The sequence below is a fragment of the Canis aureus genome, chromosome 11, assembly GCF_053574225.1.
Source record: "Canis aureus isolate CA01 chromosome 11, VMU_Caureus_v.1.0, whole genome shotgun sequence".
Classification (NCBI taxonomy): Eukaryota; Metazoa; Chordata; class Mammalia; order Carnivora; family Canidae; genus Canis; species Canis aureus.
Window position 1 is genome coordinate 12919819 of NC_135621.1, and position 20428 is coordinate 12940246.

At 40.3% G+C, this 20428-nt stretch overlaps 1 long non-coding RNA gene and 1 pseudogene across 1 annotated transcript in view; both read left to right on the forward strand.

Annotated features, from left to right (window-relative positions):
* The window catches only part of LOC144323374 (uncharacterized), a 35350-nt gene extending 15216 nt beyond the window's left edge, over positions 1-20134 (forward strand). Inside the window, exons 6-10 of the long non-coding RNA XR_013388803.1 lie at positions 3175-3388; positions 4323-4409; positions 6222-6403; positions 17654-17723; positions 20012-20134. This is a non-coding gene — a long non-coding RNA (uncharacterized LOC144323374). The remainder of the gene's footprint in view (positions 1-3174; positions 3389-4322; positions 4410-6221; positions 6404-17653; positions 17724-20011) is intronic.
* Positions 10600-16852, forward strand: LOC144323372 (MICOS complex subunit MIC26 pseudogene; annotated as a pseudogene).
* Positions 20135-20428: the final 294 nt, after the last annotated feature.

The window sequence follows — 20428 nt, forward strand, 5'->3', positions numbered from 1 at the left end:
TAAATGATAGGAAAAAAAATAAAGTTGAAAAGGCATAAGAACCAAGTCAAGAAGTGCCTTGTATATCCTGTTACAGACTTGAGATTTTTATCCTAAAGGCAATTGAAGGCCATGAAGAATTATAAATGGAAGTATGACAAAATCTCTATTGAGTGTTTGTAATATGGGGATACAGAGGAGCCTAGAGAGACCAGTTTAGAATCTATTGCTGCAATTCAGGCAAGAATATGGAGAGGAGATGGAGAGAAGATTGGTTCGAAAGATATTTAGGAGGCTAGACTCTGAGAACTTTATTGATCAATAGGAATGCGGAGGATGATTTCCAGATTTCTGTGTTGAATCATTGCAGCCAGTCACTGATCAGAGGATAAGAATAAGGAACAGGTTATTTGAGAACAAATAACACATGAGATCCTTCCTTTGTGCTCAGTGGCAATTTCAAAGCTGTTCACTTTTTTCAAGCTTCACCAAAGATGCCCAGCAGAGAATCTTACTTGCTTCTCTTTCAGGAAAAATTATAGTCATTAGACAAGAATCTCTCTACTTCCTTATTGTCCTTCAAGCCTTGGTAGAGGAGGTGCCTCCTTGGATCTCACCCAACGCTGTGCCTCATGACCTCAGCCCTAGTGAAGCCTCTTCTCATATCTTTAACCTGTCCCTCTCCACTCTTCTCCACAGCACACAGCTGTCTCCCATATTAAAAAGAACCTCCTTCCACATGTTGCTTATTCCTTGCTTTTCTTTAACAACCAACTTTCTGTCAGATAAAAACCATTGCTAACTTCAAGTAATATTTGCAGTACATTTTTGTTGTAAAAAAGCTCAAAAACACTTAGAGGTATGAAGGAGAAGTTACATGTGATTCCACTATCCAGAAATAGTTCTTGCTAATAGGCTGGTATATTTCTTTCTAGTAATTTTTCTATGCAGATATACATGTATGTATAAATGACTATTTTATACTTTTCACTTCAAATTATAAGTGTTTTGGTATGTCATTAAAAAATTTTTCACTGGCATTTTATTTTTAATGTTTTTATTTATTTATTCATGAGAGTCACAGAGAGAGAGGGGCAGAGATGCAGGCAGAGGGAGAAGCAGGCTCCATGCAGGGAGCCTGACGTGGGTCTCGATCCTGGGTCTCCAGGGTCACGCCCTGGGCTGGAGGCAGACGCCCAACCGCTGAGCCACCCAGGGATCCCCTTCACTGGCATTTTAAAAGATGTGTTAATAATCTATTGTCTGGCCATCCAAAATTTATTTGATTAACTCTTACTATTGAATTTTTAAATTTTTCTACTATTTTGTCAAGGTAAATAACAATGTGTACTATAAACCTTTACTCACTGGGTCCCCTGAGTGTCTGCCTTTGGCTCAGGTCATGACCCCAGGGTCCTAGGATCGAGTCCAGCATCAGGCTCACCTGCAGGAAGCCTGCTTTTCCCTCTGCCTATGTCTCTGCCTCTCTCTGTGTCTTTCATGAATAAATAAAATATTTTAAAATAAAAAATAAACAAATAGATAAATAAAATAAAATTAATTAATTAATTAAAATAAACCTTTACTCACATTTCACATTGTTTTCTTAGAATAAATTTCTCAAAGTGGGATTCTTATGCCATAGAGTAGGAACATCTTTAAAGTTTTTGATGCATATTCCCAAATGCTTTCCAGAAAGGTTGTACCAAATTACATTCCTATTCACTCTGCCTTTCCAGGTTTATCACCATTTTTTTAAATTTTATTTATTTATTCATAAGAGACAGAGAGAGAGAGAGAGAGGCAGAGACACAGGCAGAGGGAGAAGCAGGCTCCATGCAGGGAGCCTGACGTGGGACTCAATCCCAGGACTGAGCCACCCGGGCTGCCCCTTTATCACCATTTTTTAAAGTAGAAAACCAATTTTTTCATCTAGTTATCAAAAATGGTATTTGACTGTTTTGTTCTGCATTTCTTCAATTAAAAAAGAAGTTGGAAAAAAAAAGAAGTTGGCTATTGAACCATACGCTTAAAAATGGTTAAGGTGGTAAATTTTAAGTGTACTTTACCACAATAAAAATTTTTTGAAAAAAAAAGTGAAGTTGGGCATTTTTAATATTTATTCATCTGTTTATTTTTGATGAAATATTTATTTGTGTCCTTTATCCATTTAACCTCTGTGCTCTTAATATTTTTTCTTATTGATTTTTATGAGTTCTTTATATATTATAGGCATTAAATCTCTTGCTGTCAAATTTATGGAAAATATTTTCCCCTATTTTGACATTTAAGTTTATTTATGAGCTTCGACATTTATGGAAGGCGGGTAGTATAGAGACATTTTAAATTTTTATATATTCAAATCTTTCAATAATTTCCTTTAGGATTTCTTTTATTGCTACTATGTTCAAAAATTCCTTTTCTAGCCAGTCATCAGGGAATTGTTCATCTACATGATTCTATTATAGGTATTGTTCTTTAGTCTGAGCAGTAAAATAAGATGAAAACACTCATTCTCCATCTCAGTGGGGGAGCAGACATGTACACGTATAAATACAAATGCATAAGAGACTGCTATAGAAGGACCGTTCACCCTACTTGTGAGAAGTTCATGACTGGGTCATGGGGCCAAATTTGCCTACAGCAGCTCATCTTCTGCTTTTATCATCATTTATTAATTTGGGACCATTTAACACATTCACAAAACTATATATACTGTTTCTAGAAATATATGAAATGGGAGGGCACCTGGCTGGCTCAGTTGGTTAAGCATCTGCCTTCAGCACAGGTCATGATATCAAGGTCCTGGGATGGAACCCTGTCTCAACAGGCTCCCTGTTCCACAGGGAGTCTGCTTCTCCCTCTCCCTCTGCCCCGCCCCCCGCCCCACTGCTCATGCTTGTGCACATGCGCTCTCTTGCTCTCTCTCTTTCTCTCTGTCTCAAATAAATAAATAAAATCTTTAAAAAAAAAAGAAATATATGAAATGGGAATATGATAACTCATTCCAGCTAATCAGCCCTTTCTTCCTGACTCTGGAGGTTTTAAAAACAATGACTCATGAAGTATTTGCCAGGCAACCATCCATCCAGTCTTCCCACAAGTCTGAGTTTGTCAGCCTGCCTCAATTTTATCTAAGAAATTAAATCTCAATTTTAGTTTTATTAGCACATTTACTGCTTTGCTGTTTTTCAGAAAACACTTTAAAGGGAAACATGTAAATTATAATGAAGATAAAGAAGAAATGAAAAGCCTCAGGTACAATGGCAGTGGCTGTTAATAAATAAACATTAACAAAGGTTTCCAGAAATTAATCAGCACAGATGGGCATGGCAACCACTTGTGAAGGAAGCCTTCATAGAAATGCTTTGCTGCAAGGGTTCTGGGAAATGCTGAGTGTCATACACTGGTAAGAGGAGCATAAAATTGATAACTTTCCATAGGATAATTCTCAATGTGAGTTAAGAGGCTTAAAGGTGTTTATACTTTGTGATATAATAATTCCATTTCTTGAAATCTTTTTTTTTAAGATTTTATTTATTTATTCATGATAGTCACACAGAGAGAGACAGAGAGGCAGAGACACAGGCAGAGGGAGAAGCAGGCTCCATGCAAGGAGCCCGATGTGGGATTCGATCCCGGGTCTCCAGGATCGCGCCCCAGGCCAAAGGCAGGCGCCAAACCGCTTCGCCACCCAGGGATCCCCCATTTCTTGAAATCTATTTCAAATAAATCATCAGAAATTTATGTGTACTGATAATCATTGCAGTGATATTATGCCAAATATTCTAAACAGCCTTAAAAATAAGGAAATAATTAGATAAATTATTGGTAGAGCCATACTATAGGATATACTATGTAATTATTCAAAACTGTGTTTTCAAAAAATTCTTCTGGATAATGGCAAAAGAATATGCTTTCTAAACAGTGTAAGATGAAAAACATTAGGTTACAAAAGATATGTACAGTTAATTCCAACTTAGGTTTATGTTGCATAAAAGAGATTGAAGAAAATTCACCCAGATGGTTTTCTGTGGCTAGTGAGATTACCAATGCTCTTCACATTGTGGATTTTCCAAACTTTCTACAATAAACTAAGTTCTATGAGGAGGGAAAAAAGCTATTTTTGTAAATGTTTGCTCTGTGCAGTATCAGGCCAATCCTTGTGATTGGCTATGAGTAAGCCTATTTTCACCCAGACCCATTCCATAAAACTGGGTGATGTTTAAAGGTATGGGGCTTACTGAATCCTTCCATTAAAGAGAATAAAAAAGACATGCTTCACCCTTTACTTAAAATATGAATCAAAGAGTATTCCGAATTTATTTATGTTCCCATCCCAGCCTGACCACTTTCTCCATGAAGATCCATTGCTTCTTAGGCAAAACAATGAAGAAATAAAAACACGTTGAGTGCCTACCATATGCCAGGTAATTTCACATACATTGTCTTATTTGACCCTCACAGAACCCTGTGACATTGAGTTTGAATGTATTTAAGCAACTTATCCAAAGTTATAGACATATTAATAATTAGAGCTGAGATTTGTAGTCCAGTCTACAGACTCCAAGTCAAGACTTCATCACAACAGCCTTCTGTATGTACATCTGCACATCTGAGAGATACGGATAGTCCAAAAGTGTCCATGTTATTTTATTACTTGTCAGCTTAGAGAAATAAGATATTCATATTGTGCACTCATGTTAGGTATATGATAATAGATATATATTTTTTTGCTACTTGTCATTTATTTAAGCTCTGCTATCCATTATCATCATTTCAAACTTTCATACAGAACAAATACAGTTCTTCTCACACAACAAGCCTTCTGTAACATTTTGAAAGGATTCGTTTAAAAAAATTTGGGTCACAGATTGTGCATTTAAATTTATCTTTCCAGATTCACTTCTTTAAATCATTTCCCAAGTCACTAGAGATATGTGTTTACCTTTACTGGCAATCCTCTTATACTCACCAAACCACCTGTGGCCCTCAAACTTCCCACCATGTCAAAGAAATCGATCTCATTCATCTCCATTAATGCTGGACTAAATCCAACGTCAAATTTTGGTTCAACATTCTCCAACTGAAGACAGTTTTCTAAGACTGACCCAGTTCTGCTTTGATCATTCACTCCATATTCTTCTACTAGTGATATGTTTAATATGCTCTAAATAATTTCACACTTCATATATCCTCTCGTGTTTGTTCTCATTCACTTTGCTTCTACCTATTTACATCTAAGCCTCCCAGGAACCATGACTGTACCTTTTTTTCTCTCTTATTTCACCCCAGATGATTTGTTAAATGTTATGTACATTTTTATTCATTACGTATGTAATGGATATCCAATAAATGCTTGTTAATTAACTGTCCTCAGCTTACTTATATTCACCTACAAAAACAGACTCAAACAAACAAAAAATGAATCAAATGGAAAAGGAAGAGGAGAGGAACCCCACTTTGAATTAGCATAGAAGCCTTTACTTTCATGAGTTAACTTGTATATCAGAAAGTACATTCAGGAGAGATGCTGGGTGGCTCTATTGGTTGAGCGTCTGACTTTTGATTTTGGCTCAGGTCATGATCTCAGGGTCCTAGGATCGAGACCCGAGTCAGGCTCAGCTGAGGGGGAAGCCTGCTTAAGATTCTCTCTCACTCGGCCTCTCCCCTCAGCAGGCCCCCTGCTCACTTGCTCTCTCTCTCTCAAATAAATAATCTTTTTTTATGAACATGGAGAATATATGAAAAAAATCAGTTTGCTCATTTAATATTTCAATATATGAAAATTGCTTATCCAAATTTTCCTTAAATCTATAAGTTAAACATAATTGAAAAGACAAATTATGTAATGTTCTTGTTTTTTAAAAAAGTCTTGGCTAAGGAAACCAGCCATCTGAGTACTTTTTTAACCAGAATTTTCCTTTAATCACAGAAACATGAATATAATCAGGAAACTGAACTAATGTAAACCCTAAATAAAAAACCCAAAAAGAAAAAAAAAAGAACTATATTAATCTGCAGAAACACAAAGGGAACCAAGCACAAGTATGGTAATAACTTTTTACAGAACCAAAATCTCTCAGAAAATTATTTGCTTATGTCTGAGGTTTTTTTTTTTTTTTTCAGATAAATCATAATTTTTCAATACTTTTAGAAAAATACTATCCAGCAAGGTAGTATGTCCTTAAGAAGAACAAGTTGGATATTAAATAAAATGGTCATTCCATTCTTCTCTCCAGAAACACTTGGCCAACCCAGTCTGGACAACAAGCTGAAAACCAGGGTTCTGAAAACTGGGCTTTAGAGGAAACTCTAGAGAAGCTGGGAAACATGGGGAGAAAACCAACATAGGCTGCGAGTCCCTGGCCCTGATCTGAGGTGATGAAGAATCGAAACACCAGCAGAGGAAAGGAGTGAGAAGGCTGGTATCTACTTTTCTTTGTTTTTTTCCTTTTTAAACTCTCACTCCTTTGGGGCACCTGGGTGGCTCAGTTGGTTGAGTGTCAGACTCTTGATTTCAGCTCAGGTCATGGTCTCAGAGATGTGAGGTTGAGCACTGCGTCAGGCTCCATACTCAGTGGGGATGCTGCTTAAGACTCTCTCCCTCTCCTTTTGCCTCTCTCTCTCTAAAATAAAAAATAAATCTTTAAAATAAAATAAACTCTCTCTCCCTCTCTCATGATCTTTTCTCCCTTTCTTTCTTCTCTCTTTTGTGCAAATCATCTCTTTTTCCTCTACTTCTTTTGCTACTTATTTCCATATATTTGCTTCCTATATTTTCTGTTATTATCTCTGTCTTTTCTCATCCATATTTTCCCTTTTCCTTTTCTTTCTCTTGTGCTACTACTTTTTCCTTTCTATGGATCCTATTATTTTGTTTTCCAATCTCTCCCTCCCTCCATTTTTTTCTTTTCAATGATCTGATCTCATTTCTCACCAAAATGTTTATAGTCTTATGAAACAGACTAAGTAATATTTACTTATTTGCTTTATTAAATGTGACAATATACATTATTCATAATATTTAGGGGGAAATGTTATTTATATGCTTATCAACCCTTTTTGTTAAATGCTATTTCCATTTTTCTGTCACCACTCCATAATTTGCAAAATAGGTTTTAGTGAATGTGGGTAATCAATTGCAAATTCATAACAGTGGTAGATTTTAAGATAACCTTGCTATTTCTCATGGTGATAGTTGCATCGAAGATGATCCCCCAATGGTTCTTATCTCCTGGTATTTATGCCCTCACATAGTTGCTTCCCACATTGTCTAAGTGTTGTTTTGTGTGACCAGTACAACATGATGGAGGTGACAGTGTGACTTCTGAGGTAAGATCATAAAGAACAACTTCCACATTGCTTACTTGAATCATTTGCTCTGGGAAAAGTCAACCATCATGTTGTGGAGACACTTGAGCAGCCCTATGGAGAAGTACACATAATAAGGAAACAAGGTCTCCTGTAAACAAGCAGCACATATATCCCAGACAGGTGAGCATGCCATCTTGGAAGCAGACTCTAGCCCCAGTCAAGCCTCCAGATCACCACAACCCTGGTCAACATCTTGACTGCAACTTCATGAAAGACTTCCCAGCAGAACATTAGCTGGTCCCTAATTCCTCACAGAAACTGTGAAAGATAAATATTTATTATTGTTTTAAGCCACTAAACTTTCTGATAATTTGTCATGGAAAAATAGATAATCAAAATGCTATTTTGGAAACAAAACCAAAACAGTTTATGCATACATAAACACCTTTACTCTGCCAGTAGTAAATATGTACACACCAACTCTAGAAAGGAAATTTTGGAAAATCTTCTGGAACTTTCTTTTCTGCACTCAGCTTAATTCAGCAGTGCTTCTGTTATTGTTCTCATATGAGGATGGAGAAAATAATATACAAAGAATAAAATTAATATTTTGCGTTTAACAAGTCTAATTACATTATTAAACAAGACTCCTACAACAACACATCAAAAAGAAGCTCCTCAAAAAAAAAAAATCAAAGCAATAAGGTATAAAGGAGAAACAGTTTCTACTTTCTCAAAACAGTGTGTTTATATCCTGAAATATATCTTCTTTTAATTATCCAGAACATGGAAATAAAAAACATTTTTTATTTGTTCTCATTTTGAAGACATTTATACATCCCCTCGTCATAATTATATTTTCAAATAAATTTGAAATCAAAAGTGATACTTAATCTTGCTAAATCTTGTAAATAGGAATTGCTATCTAGCTTCTACCACTGCATTTTTTTCTTATATTTCAAAAAAGTAAAGTCACCTTTCTAATGACCCAAGAATGTAATCTTATAATGCTATTAACCCAAAGCTAAAATTGAACATCAAAACATTCCTCCATATGAAAACTGAACTGTACTATCATTTAATTAAATCTTTAGATTCACCTTTAGTGCATCACTTCCCAACTGCACTGGGAAGTTACTGCCAAATTGTTCCTATAATTCTGCATTTCTTTCATGCAGAGTATCCTGATGAGTATAATATGATCATCATTTACATGATCCAAGATTAGTATGATAATAAAAAGGAATTAGATCAAAACACCAGCTAAAGAATCCTTCATTATATATTTCCTTTATAATGATAACCATGCTTTAATTGTAGTGGCCTATGAGAATTTTGATACTGTGTAGATTAAAGGCGAGTGAAATTCATTACATGATTCCACAGATGTTTACTGAGCTCTGATTGGGTGCTTGGCATCATCCTAGAGTTTGAGAAGCAATGAACAAGGAACATCAGTTCCTTGCTTTCATGGTCTTCATATTTCAATGGTTGGCAGACAGACCAAAAACAGATTTAAAAGAAGAAGAAGAAGAAAGAAGAAGAATGGATTGTTTCAGATGATAATAAGCATTGTGAAGAAAATCCCCTGATGTTCAGGGGAAAACTTTGTAACGAGTAGTCAGAAAAGGCGTCTCTCAGGAGGTGATGCAATCTGAAACTCCGGATCAGACCATTCAGTTGGAGGAAGTATCTGATGACATTGAATCACTTTTATGATTCACTAATTTTTATACCCCTAAAATTCTAAGACACACTGTGAAACATTGTCAAATATATTTTTGTTTCTTGGTTTACCTAGTGGTGCTCAAGCTTTGATCCTAGCACAGATATGATGATCATGTACAAAGGGTCAAATATATTGACCCATCTTCCCCTAAACCTTAGCAAGCTTGACTAATGAAGAATCCTTTAGGAATATTAGGTATCCAATTTATCTGGTATCCAATTTATCCCTCATTCTCAAGGATTCTGAATCAATGTTGGAAAAATTGGTAGTGTTGGATGTTTATAAGTTGTAAGACTAGGATCTTAAAGCTCTTTGTTATTTTATGAAAGAATCATTATTTTCCATCAGCCAGCCTCTTAAATTAACATCATTTTGAGGTCTAGCCAGTTCAAAGACTGCAGAATCAACTGTCATGCCAAGTGTTTATAGAATCATGTTTCCAAGCACCTGTCTATGAGGTAGCTTAAGACAAATGGTAGCTCCCACCAATGAAGACACTATCGCAAAGTAGTGGTTTCCCGTAAAGTCGCCGGTTGACCAACATGCCAGAAAAGGCTCTCTTACCCCTCTTAACCCCTCAAAGAGTTCAGTAAACCCATCTAGATCTGTGTCTCCGAGAGGCCTCCCCACAATCTTTCTAAAATTCTTAAATTATAATTCTCAGTTTTTCTCTGCTTGGGTCCACATAGGTAACTCTGTCCTACTCAGTTGATCTGGACACAAGACCAGCCCTGACGCAAGTTTTTTTAAAAAACAAAAAACCAACTTCCACCAAATAGGAAACCAGTTCCTTCATTTCAGCTAAGATTTGCGCAGGAGGGAGGAGAGGAAGTCTCAGGCCCCCTTGTCTCTCCTTTCACTGAGCTGGGAAGTCCCTGCCAAATTGGTCCCTTTGTCTCAGGAACATTCCGCCCACACCATAGGCCCTCTGGGGCTCTCTTCTCTCCCCTCTCTTATCAGGGTATTTTTCAAAGTAAGTACATCCCCCTTTCTGAGAGAAATTTTGGTGCAAACTGCTAATAGGATAAACATTCCTCTGCCTCATGCCACTTGATGCACCTGTTGTCATATTGGGGCCACTTAGTGTTGGAAGAAACTTCAGGAGGTTTCGTGTATTTGAGAGCTTGCTGAGCCTAACTTTTACCAAATATAAAGTATTTTAAAGACAAAGTGGTGCCACAGGGAGGGGTGCTTAGAGGGGAGGAACTAACAAGTGGTTTTCCACATTTGCTCAAAGGGGAGGCTGTTGATCTGTGAGGTTTGTCACTGCTGCTTCCAAAGACAATCACACACATGCATACGAACATAAAAGAGCAGGCCTTTTCACTTTCTACAGGATCATATTTTGCTGCAAACTGTGACCCCGCGTAATGAGCTTTTGACACATTTCTTTTAAGTTGCTTGGTATAATCGTAGGGTTTTGCTGTTTTCAGATCTTCCTCGCTTAATTGAGGGATTGCCACACACAGATGACATCAGGAATTCCTGAGTTTCTTAGAAACAGCCTCTATCTACTTAGATTGTGAGAATGGCTTTTTTTTTTAATTTTTTTTTATTTATTTATGATAGTCACAGAGAGAGAGAGAGAGAGAGGCAGAGACATAGGCAGAGGGAGAAGCAGGCTCCATGCACCGGGAGCCCGATGTGGGATTCGATCCCGGGTCTCCAGGATCGCGCCCTGGGCCAAAGGCAGGCGCTAAACCGCTGCGCCACCCAGGGGTCCCGAGAATGGCTTTTCTAAAGGAAATACATTTATCTGAAAGCCACAGAAAATTTCTAAATACAGGGTAGCTTCCTGAAACAGCAGGAGTTAGTGCCTTTAGGATACTGTATTTGTATGATATAATGAAATTTGATTCCTTTGAAATTGACAAGTACATATAAGTTAAGGAAAAACTGACCCATTTTTTTTTTATGGAAACATTTCATTGTGATCTTAGCTTTTACATCATTACATGCTCCTTGGCTAAGTTGATAATAGGCATGTAAACTGTTTTATGCAATTGAAAGGAACATAATTTTCACATAATTTGGAGGTGTGATTATTACTCAAACGTTTATGCACAATTATGATAAACAAACGCCCATATAATTAATTCAGCTGGGCTTGTATTTCTATGATCAAGTCCCCTCTATCCTTTCTTGACCCCTGCTTGGTAATTTCTTCTGACTCATTTTAATCATGTTTTATCCTCACAGTGCTTCTTAATAAGAGTCCAATCTTGCCATCTCTCTGCCATGAAATGCTGTTCGTGTAGTTTGATCTGTGGACCTAAATGATCTCTGCGCAGATTTGTTTGTCTCACGTGGATAGTGACTGATTATACTATTTCTGAAACAGTTCTCCTTAGCAAATGCCCAAAAGGACTATCAAAGGTATTAATAATAATAGAAATGACTCTCTCTACCTCTGTTTAACCACCTCATGGAAAAGCAAGTGCAAGAATGCAACCCAGAGGAAACAGAAATGACCATTTTCTCAGCCACACTGCTCAGAACTTAAGATGTCTGATTTCCACAACTGTGCATGTTTTCATGCTCCCAGGGCCCCTCCCAGCTCCATAAAAATCAGGCACCCAGGGAAGACCCCAGCACAGTAGGATCCAACCTAACTAGTGCATGTTTAAAATATAAGGTGACATTTAGATGTCTAGAATATCAGAAATACACCGTGAATTTATCTTTAGGGCAGCGGAGCATTCAAACACTCAACCTGCCTCCTGACAATACCTGCAAGGAGAATATGCTGACTATAACAGGTGAATTTCGAGAAGACTGAAGACCAGTTGCAACACACTGAGTATTGTTAAAATGCGGATTCTGTTCCCTTACATAGACAGTTACTAAACACCTACTGTATACAGGTATCATGAGGATCACAACATAAGTAAAATAATTCTTGTCCTCAAGAAAGGCATATCCTCATAGAGAATGGAAAGGATATCAGTTGTAAAAATAACCCTGACAAATATTTGCTGAGTATTTACCATGTGCCAGATGCTCCACATGCATTACCTCATGGAATCTTCATGGCAACTGTCTAGAAAAATGATTGAAGAGGACAATGCAGGTGAAACAAACAATTTAACCATTACTTCATGAAGTAGATGGTCTCTTTTCCAAGGCCTGCAAAAAGGGGTAGAAGGCAAGAATCTTTTATAAGATTAAGCACAAAGGTCTAGAAAGAGAAAAGTAGAAAATATCTGATTGTCTGGGGCTGCATGGTCAACCTTGTTTGGGGTAAGAAGGCTCAGAGTTGGCTTGGCCCAGAGTTTGGGGCCAGCTGACTGAATATGCTGGCTGTGGTCAAGCAGAACCACTTACAGGTACACAAAAGTGAACTTAATTTTGGTTTTGCTGATGTGGCACCTTGGCCAGGAGTGGCTCCACCTCGGGCCTAGAAATTTATTTCAACCCAACCTTAAGATATAAAAACTGTTATTATCTTTGTTTGCAGATGAGAAGACAGAGACAGAGGGGTAAAAAATATATATATGTTCCAAGGCCAGAAGAGAGTGTGAAGCCAAGATTCAAATGCTGCATCTGCTGTCAGCATTTCCATCCCCACGTCATGCACTATACTGTGCCCATGATCATCATGTAGGGACAGAGTCAGGAGCACATGAGCAGAGAGAGCAAGGAGGGAAACGTTGAAAACCTTGCAATGCTCTCATATCTCTCTCTCTAACACACACACACACACACACACACACACACACACACACAAAATGTCCTTTCATTTGAACTAAGAAAACTGAAAGCATTATTCAAAGAAAAAATGAAAAGAAAAACATGTCCCCATTCCATTCTCACCTCTAAATATCATTTGTCGATTTATTTTAACAAAAGGGTTTTAGGACTGAATTTCCCTGATCATCGCTTAGGTTTATCACTTTATACATGGAGCCAAAGCTTCCCTCCAGACTCTCATTCTGACAACTTCTATAAGGAAAATGGACTCTATGAAATAGAAATCATATTAAACGTGCTTATTTTATCCTAGAGACTTCAACTATCCGATATTCTAGAATTGTTGATATTTGATTTCTAACCATGGTCTCCTATTTTAAGGGCAACGTTCCCAGTGTCTTCAGCATAGGTGACTCTCACACATTAGGACTAACAGCTGGATTGGTGGGCTGCCTTTATTGAATTTAATACCCAAATAAATTAAGGTTTCTCAAAGTTGATTTAAATCCCCATTAGGGACCCCCACTGGAGCCACCTCTACCAGCAACATGTTCAAGGTAATTCAGAGGTCTGTGGGGCCAGCCAGCCTGAGTCTGCTCCCCCTTAAAGTCTATGCATCACCTAAAAGGGACTCACCTCACAAAACTTCTGTGAAGGTTAATGAGCTTTCACTCTACTCGGTTCCTGAGGGTCAATCTAAATATGTGGAGGAGCCAAGGACCCAGCTTGAAGAAAGCATTTCACATCTCCACCAATACAAGTTGGTGTCAGGAAATATACTCACAAACGAAGCCCAAGATTCAGAGCTTGGTTCCATGGGATTAGACAGCTATGAATATCTCCAAAATGAACCTCCTGGATTTTTTCCAAGACTTGGTGGTACTGGTTTTGCTGGCATTGTTAGACTTCTTTTGGCCAGAGGGTCAAAAATAAAGAAGCTGGTGTATCCACCTGGGTTCATGGGACTAGCTGCCTCTCTTTATTATCCACAACAAGCCATTGTATTTGTCCAGGTCCGTGGGGAGAAATGATATGACTGGGGTTTACGAGGATACATAGTCGTGGAAGATTTGTGGAAGGAGAACTTTCAAAAGCCAGGAAATGTGAAGAATTCACCTGGAAATAAGTAGAATGCTCCATACTCTGCCCATTTTAATCAGTTATAGATAAATGTTGGAAACTCCATGCATTTTCTACAGAAAAATGACAGAGAAGTCAGTGCTGAATGTAGTAAGTTGGCTTTCTTCTTCAGGAAAAACTATACCAGGCTTCTTTGTTATCTTGGGTGATGCCATACTACCAGTGGACTAATCGGAATTCCTTTCACCCAGAGATAATGTCCGGCAGTAGAACTCCTGGTTCTCATGTTGCTATTTATGTACATAATTAAAATTCTGAATTAAAAAAAATCCCCATTAGGTAAACACTGGTAACACAGAGAAGAAAATTAGATCTCTTTCAATTGATTCGATTCCCAGATTTGTTACTGAAGTCATTCATGATTTTTTGGTTTAACTCAGAGACACACAGATAGCTAGTTAATGCACACAGTAATATCAACATATGATTTAAAAAAATAAAGAGAAACAAGATATGAGAAGAAATCAGCCCTAGCAACAGAAAATAACACAAGTAAACAAGGCAAGCAGTAGTCTCCATGCTCACCGGCCTCAACAATTTCCTTTATGGCACAGATACACATTTCCGCCAACAACAAAGTCAACTGGTGCTACCTCTTCACAACTTCCTGCCTTCCTCTTTCCTTCCCTCGCCCCCCTACCAGAGCAACCCCTGTGGGTGGCCCTCTGTCTCAGCACAAGCTCTTCCTCAGCTCAAACTCTTTTCCTGCGCAGAGCCGAGGAAGAGGCCAACCAACAGGTGTTCCCTGGATAACCATGCCCTTGCTTTTACAGGGCCACATCCCAGCAGGAGGAGGGACAGACCCTATTAGGTTCTGTAGGAGCACAGACTGCGTGGTCACCCCGCCTCAGAGCAGCCCGGAGATCTGGACTCTCACTCCCTCTGTAGCCTTGGGTGTAACATTAAAACTGCCCCCTCCACCTCCGTGTCCTCACAAATAAAACCTAGACAATGCTTACCCCATAGTTTTCATGTGATTTAAATAAACTTTGTTTAAAAAGCTAAGTATCAGATGCATGGCAATGCTCCCCGGCCTCTATTCATACATCTTTCTTCCTCCTTCCTATGGACGCCTCCCAGGTCCCCGAGACTGTGGACTATATCGAGGGATCTTTGCTCCCTAAATCACACTACCTCTTCTGGGTTTTTCCTACTCCGTCCCTCCCTTCGGCCAACATGACCTACCCTCACACTCCCAGAGAATGTGATCTCCACCCATGGGGGTTATTTCCCGTTCCTTTTCTGCATTTGGTCTTTGATTAAAAACAACCTGCGTCCGCCCAGCCTCTGCTATGGTCTCAACATGTGTGTCCCCACAAAACTCATATGCTGAAACCTACCGCCAAGGTGATGGTGTTTGGAGGTGGGTAATTGGGGAGATGATTAGGTCATGAGGCTGGATCAGTGCCCTTACAGCAGGGACCCCAGAAAGGGCCCTCTGTACTTCTGCTATGTGAGGACATGGCAAAAAGCCATCTTGAGCCAGGAAGCAGGCTCTCCTCGCACCCAGGATTTGTCGGCACCCTGACCTTGGGTTTCCCAGCCTCTGGAACTATGAGAGATAACTTTCTGTTGCTTACATAAGCCATCCATCCGGGCAGTGGTATTTTTGTTATAGCAGCCTGAAGGGAGTAAGCAGCCCCTAACAGTTCACAAAGCACCATCATAGCCAAGCCCTCATTTGTTCCTCCTCATGTTCCTACAACAGAGGCAGGATGGGTATTATTGCTCTTCATTTTATATATATTAAAAAAAAATCAAGGGTCTAAGCAATGAAGGGATTTTCTCAAAATGGAGAGAGAAAGAGGTAGAGTCAGGGATTGGTGCCAGGTGGTCTTCTGCCTTGAGATCCCTTGTTCTTTTCCAATGTTTTGTTCACTCTATCTGTTGAGTGCCAGCTCTGCCATTCCAGAACTGGAAATACATCAGAGAGCAAAGCAAAGTCTCTGCCAACGTGGAGCTTCCATTTTAGTTACAAGGGACTTACTGGAAATAAATTGATTCTTATATAATAACATAAATGACTTGTAATGTCGGAGAGTTGTAAGTGCTCAGTGCTCAGAAAAAAACACTGAAGCCGGATAGGGGATACATAGAAAGGTGAGTGGGGGTGAAAGAGGAGGCTCTTTTAGGTAGGGTAGTCCCGAAAGACATCTCTTCAGCAGAGAGCTGAAGAAGGTGGGGGGTGGGCTGGGTGAGCATCCACAGGCACAGCATTGCAGGCAGAGGGAACAGCAAGGACAAGAATCCTGAGGTGAGCGCGTCTTGGAGGGATTAAGGAACAGCATGTCCACTGAACACTGGTTTTATTGGTTGTTATTAGGTGTGACTTGAAAGAAGCACTTTGTAGTCCAGTAACTTTCTGAGCCTCTGGGTAAAGCAGAAATTCTGAGAGCCTCTAAAACACCAAAGCAGTCGGTGAATCTTCTCGAGCAAGCTACAGTGCACGGCGTTGCACAATGTTATTCAACCATGGAAACCTTTCCTCAAGGAGCATCTCCAGGGATTATTGTTCCACAGAACACTCTGGAAAATGCTGCACCACACCCTGCTTTTACTGGAAAGAGGAAGCGGGGCTAGGAACTAGAACCTCAGGCACTGTGTGCAGGCGGGGAGGACACAGGACACCTAGAGAGGCCCCGAGGTCCGCCGGGCGCGGCCAACCAGGCCTGGGCCTTGTCAACCCTGAAACTACCCTTGGCACCTAGTTCCTGCCTGACCCTCCGGGCTGTTCCGTCATTTGCCCTGGGCCAGTGGGTTCCAAGCCCTGCTGCCTGCCTTGTGCTGGTACTTGGGGAAATCGGAGCAGTGGGGGGCGTTCAGCTGGGGCTCCCCGAGTGATGGGTGCAGTCGGCGGGGGCGGGGGGGACTCCCCGCAGCCCAGGGAGGGGAGCCCCACTCCCACCCCAAGAATGAAGGGTGCAGTCAGGGGGGGCTCCCCGCAGCCCAGGGGGTAGGAGTCCCACCCCCCCCCCAGAGTGAAGGGTGCAGTCGGGGGGGGGGGCTACCCGCAGCCTGGGGGTGGGGGAGTCCCACCCCCACCCCAAGAATGAAGGGTGAAGTGGGGGGGGCTCCCCGCATTCCGGGGGGGAGGAGTCCCACCCCCACCCCCAGAGTGAAGGGTGGGGGGGAGCCCCCCGCAGCCCAGGGAGAGGAGTTCCACCACCCCAGAGTGAAGGGTGCAGTCAGGGGGGGCCTCCCCACAGCCCAGGGGGGAGGAACCCCCCCCCAGTGAAGGGTCGGTCGGGGCGGGGCGGGGGGGACTCCCCGCAGCCCAGGCCAGAGATCCACCCTTGTACAGAGCTCTGAGCCCCCGCTGCCAAGGACACTTCCAGAAGCCCCTGCTGCAGCCAGGTGTGGAGGGGGCTGGAGGGAGGCTCCCACTTGTCCGGGAGGAATGCTGGTCACTGCCCCCCTTGGGAAGGACTCCCCAGGCCTCTGCAAGCCACGAAGCCAGGAACTGAGTGGGAAGCAGCTGGGGTGGGCCCGCGGCGGAGACAGCGGAGGGGACAGCAGAGGGGACAGCCCAGAGAGCGCAGGAGAGGCCTGACCCCGGGGAGCCCGCAGAGGGCAGGGGGCCGCTGCCCAGGGAAGGCTGGGACAGCAGTGGCCGCCGGGGCTGTCACCCAGCAGGCTGGGCCAAGGCACATCAGAAGAGAGCTAGCAGGAGCCATCGGTTGGTTTTTCAAAAAATAATAAACTGTATAAATAGATGTCCATGCCAGTCGTTGCTTACTCCTAAAATAAATAAAAGGTAAGTGATCAAGTGAAAAATATTAAATGAATTCTTTCTTTCAGGACCTTTGGAGAAATCTTGCCCAAAAGATCTGGCGAGGAGCCCCACCACAGATGAGCAGATACATCCCAGGTAAAATGACAGTTTCTTTCATTGTGCGGCCTTGTCATCGGGGTTTTAAAAAACTCAACTTAGGACTACGTGTATACACAGCTGAAAAATTCTACTGAAAACGGCAACTGCCCCAGGCCAGAATTTGTGGGCATTTTCTCTTGAAGTGATGGAAAAGATAAAATTGAAGGTAAAAGAACTATTATAACTTTTCTTGAGGGTTGAGAGCTTGCTGAGCACCAGACATTTTGCACACAGAATTGTAACGTGTACTACCAGCTAGCATCACCGTGCCTATTTTACAGATGAAGAAACTGGTTAAGCAATAACATTAGTTAAGAGACTGGTCTGGGATGCAGACCCAGACCTCTCTGACTGGAAAGTCAGGCTCTTTCTGTGATCACAAGCCGTGGGTGTTATCACATCGATAGCAGCATAAGGCCCTGGGAACTGAGCACTTGGTATTCTCATTCTCTTACTGGTCAAACTGCTCTTTAATTCTGAAGACCCTTCCAGAAATAGGTAAAAATTCAATCAAATAACTACCAAACTGGGCTTTGCAGGGTCTCTGTGAAACCCTCCTACATCCTCATATACTTGATCACTTAAGGGATCAATTTGTTCTGCTTCCTGCAACATATCTTCCCAGAGCTGAATGTCACTCATGTTCTTAAATAAAGATGAACAAAATCCTTTCTGTTTAATTTGCTTTCATTTTAATAGCCAATTATTCAATTCGTAAGCCTACTAAGTGTGCCAGCCACATCTTCCCACAAAAAGAGGAAGAGAGGATCGGTTTCCAAGAGCAAGCAGCCATTGCTGTTACCTATACATTTTGTTCTTGACAGGGCAGTACATTTACAAATTTTTCAGCTGCATATCTGTTGACACATCACCAGGACTGAAAACAGTGCCTACACTCACCACCTTAGTGATGATTCCACCAATACATAATTCACATAATCCCTTAGGGTTGCCTATATAATCTAAATAATCCAACTTCAGTCAACAAATGGTTGTTGTGTAAAAACACAAAAGAGAAAACATGCTTCAGCTATGTCAGTATAACATGCACGATGATATTAATTTTCCTATCATAAAGAGTGAAGTTTTATGAAAACTTTTTGCAATAGTTTTTATTGGTGGTCTCTATTCCCATACCATAACCCTCAGATTGAAAATATCTACAATTGGGCAGAAAAAAATCTAAAATTGGAAGAGAAATTGAGGTACAACATTAATTCACATACATATTAACCACCAAGAAAGTTAATAACCAGTATGCAGGCTGGAATCTAGTTCAATTTCAGTTCAACATTAAAGCTACTGCATAAAAATTCCTTTGTAGTAAAATGAGCTTTAATTTTTAGAGGCTTTGTAGCCATTCTTGTAATCATCCAAGGTCAAATGCAAAAGGAGCAAAAAAGAACAAAGCTTGTCTATGTTTGCAAAAAAAAAAAAAAAAAAAAAAAAGTGGCAAATTTCCTTTCAATCTTTTCCCCTATTTCAACAAGATGAAACCAAGCCTCTCCAGCCTAGTTCTAGGCAACTATAGCCACACTTACTTGCCTACCATCCAATTCATTGCAGCTTTAAATGATTTATTTTAACATTTGGATCCAAAGTAACATCCTTTTTATGCATAGGTAGAGTTACTTTGTGCTGTAATTAGGATAATGGAGCAACTTCCCTTTGTCCTTGATAATCTGAATACCACTTTCCCAAAATGCGTTTCTCTGGGTAAAGATATTGCACCCTATTCAAACGTAAACATTCACTTTTTATCATGCATTGGGATCACCTGTAGGGTGACTATAACCACTTACAATTAACAGTTTGGTTGTTTGATGAAGCCATTTACAGGAAGGAAAATAGTTTCCCTGGTGTTACCCTTGAGAATACTAACACTGGGGTCTAAGCACTCAATGTCGTCGTGTTTTGCTGGAAGAGGGCCGTCCCAAGTTAAATAAGGAGAGTAAAATACATAGGTGTGTCCTAGTCAATACTTGGATAATCAAAAGGTAAACAACTCTTCTTGAAATCATGGCTAGTTAATATTTATATTTTGATATCTTTAGGCCTTTCTCTTCTTTCCTTTCCTTTATATATGTTTTTAGTTCCAACTTCTCCTCCCTAATTGCTGTGTAAGACTCTTCCCTTGAATCTTACTCTACTCCTCTAAAAATCAGTTATTTCTAGAAAAAAAAATCATTTAGGTCATCAATCTTTTCTTTGTTTTAATTCTCAAAGCCTCTCAGAGATCAAGAAAGAGCCATTTTACTTTTTTCTTTCTTTCTTTCTTTTTTCAGCCTCTTGTCATTGAAAAGTTTTTCCTGAATATCAGAAAGGGAGACAGAACATAAAGACTCCTAACTCTGGGAAACGAACTAGGGGTGATGGAGGGGGAGGAGGGCGTGGGGTGGGGGTGAATGGGTGACGGGCACTGAGGGGGGCACTTGATGGGATGAGCACTGGGTGTTATTCTGTATGTTGGTAAATTGAACACCAATGAAAAATAAATTTATTATTAAAAAAAAGAAAGAAAAGTTTTTCCTGAATGGGATTATAAAAATTAATGTTAATATTTGGCAAAGTAATGCTATTAACACTCTTCCCTCCCTGACCCCCACAAAACAATGTCATATTCACAGGATAATAGCAGGATTTATTGCAAAATATTAATTCATGGTGATATAATCCAGTAAGAAGATGCACATTTAAAGTGG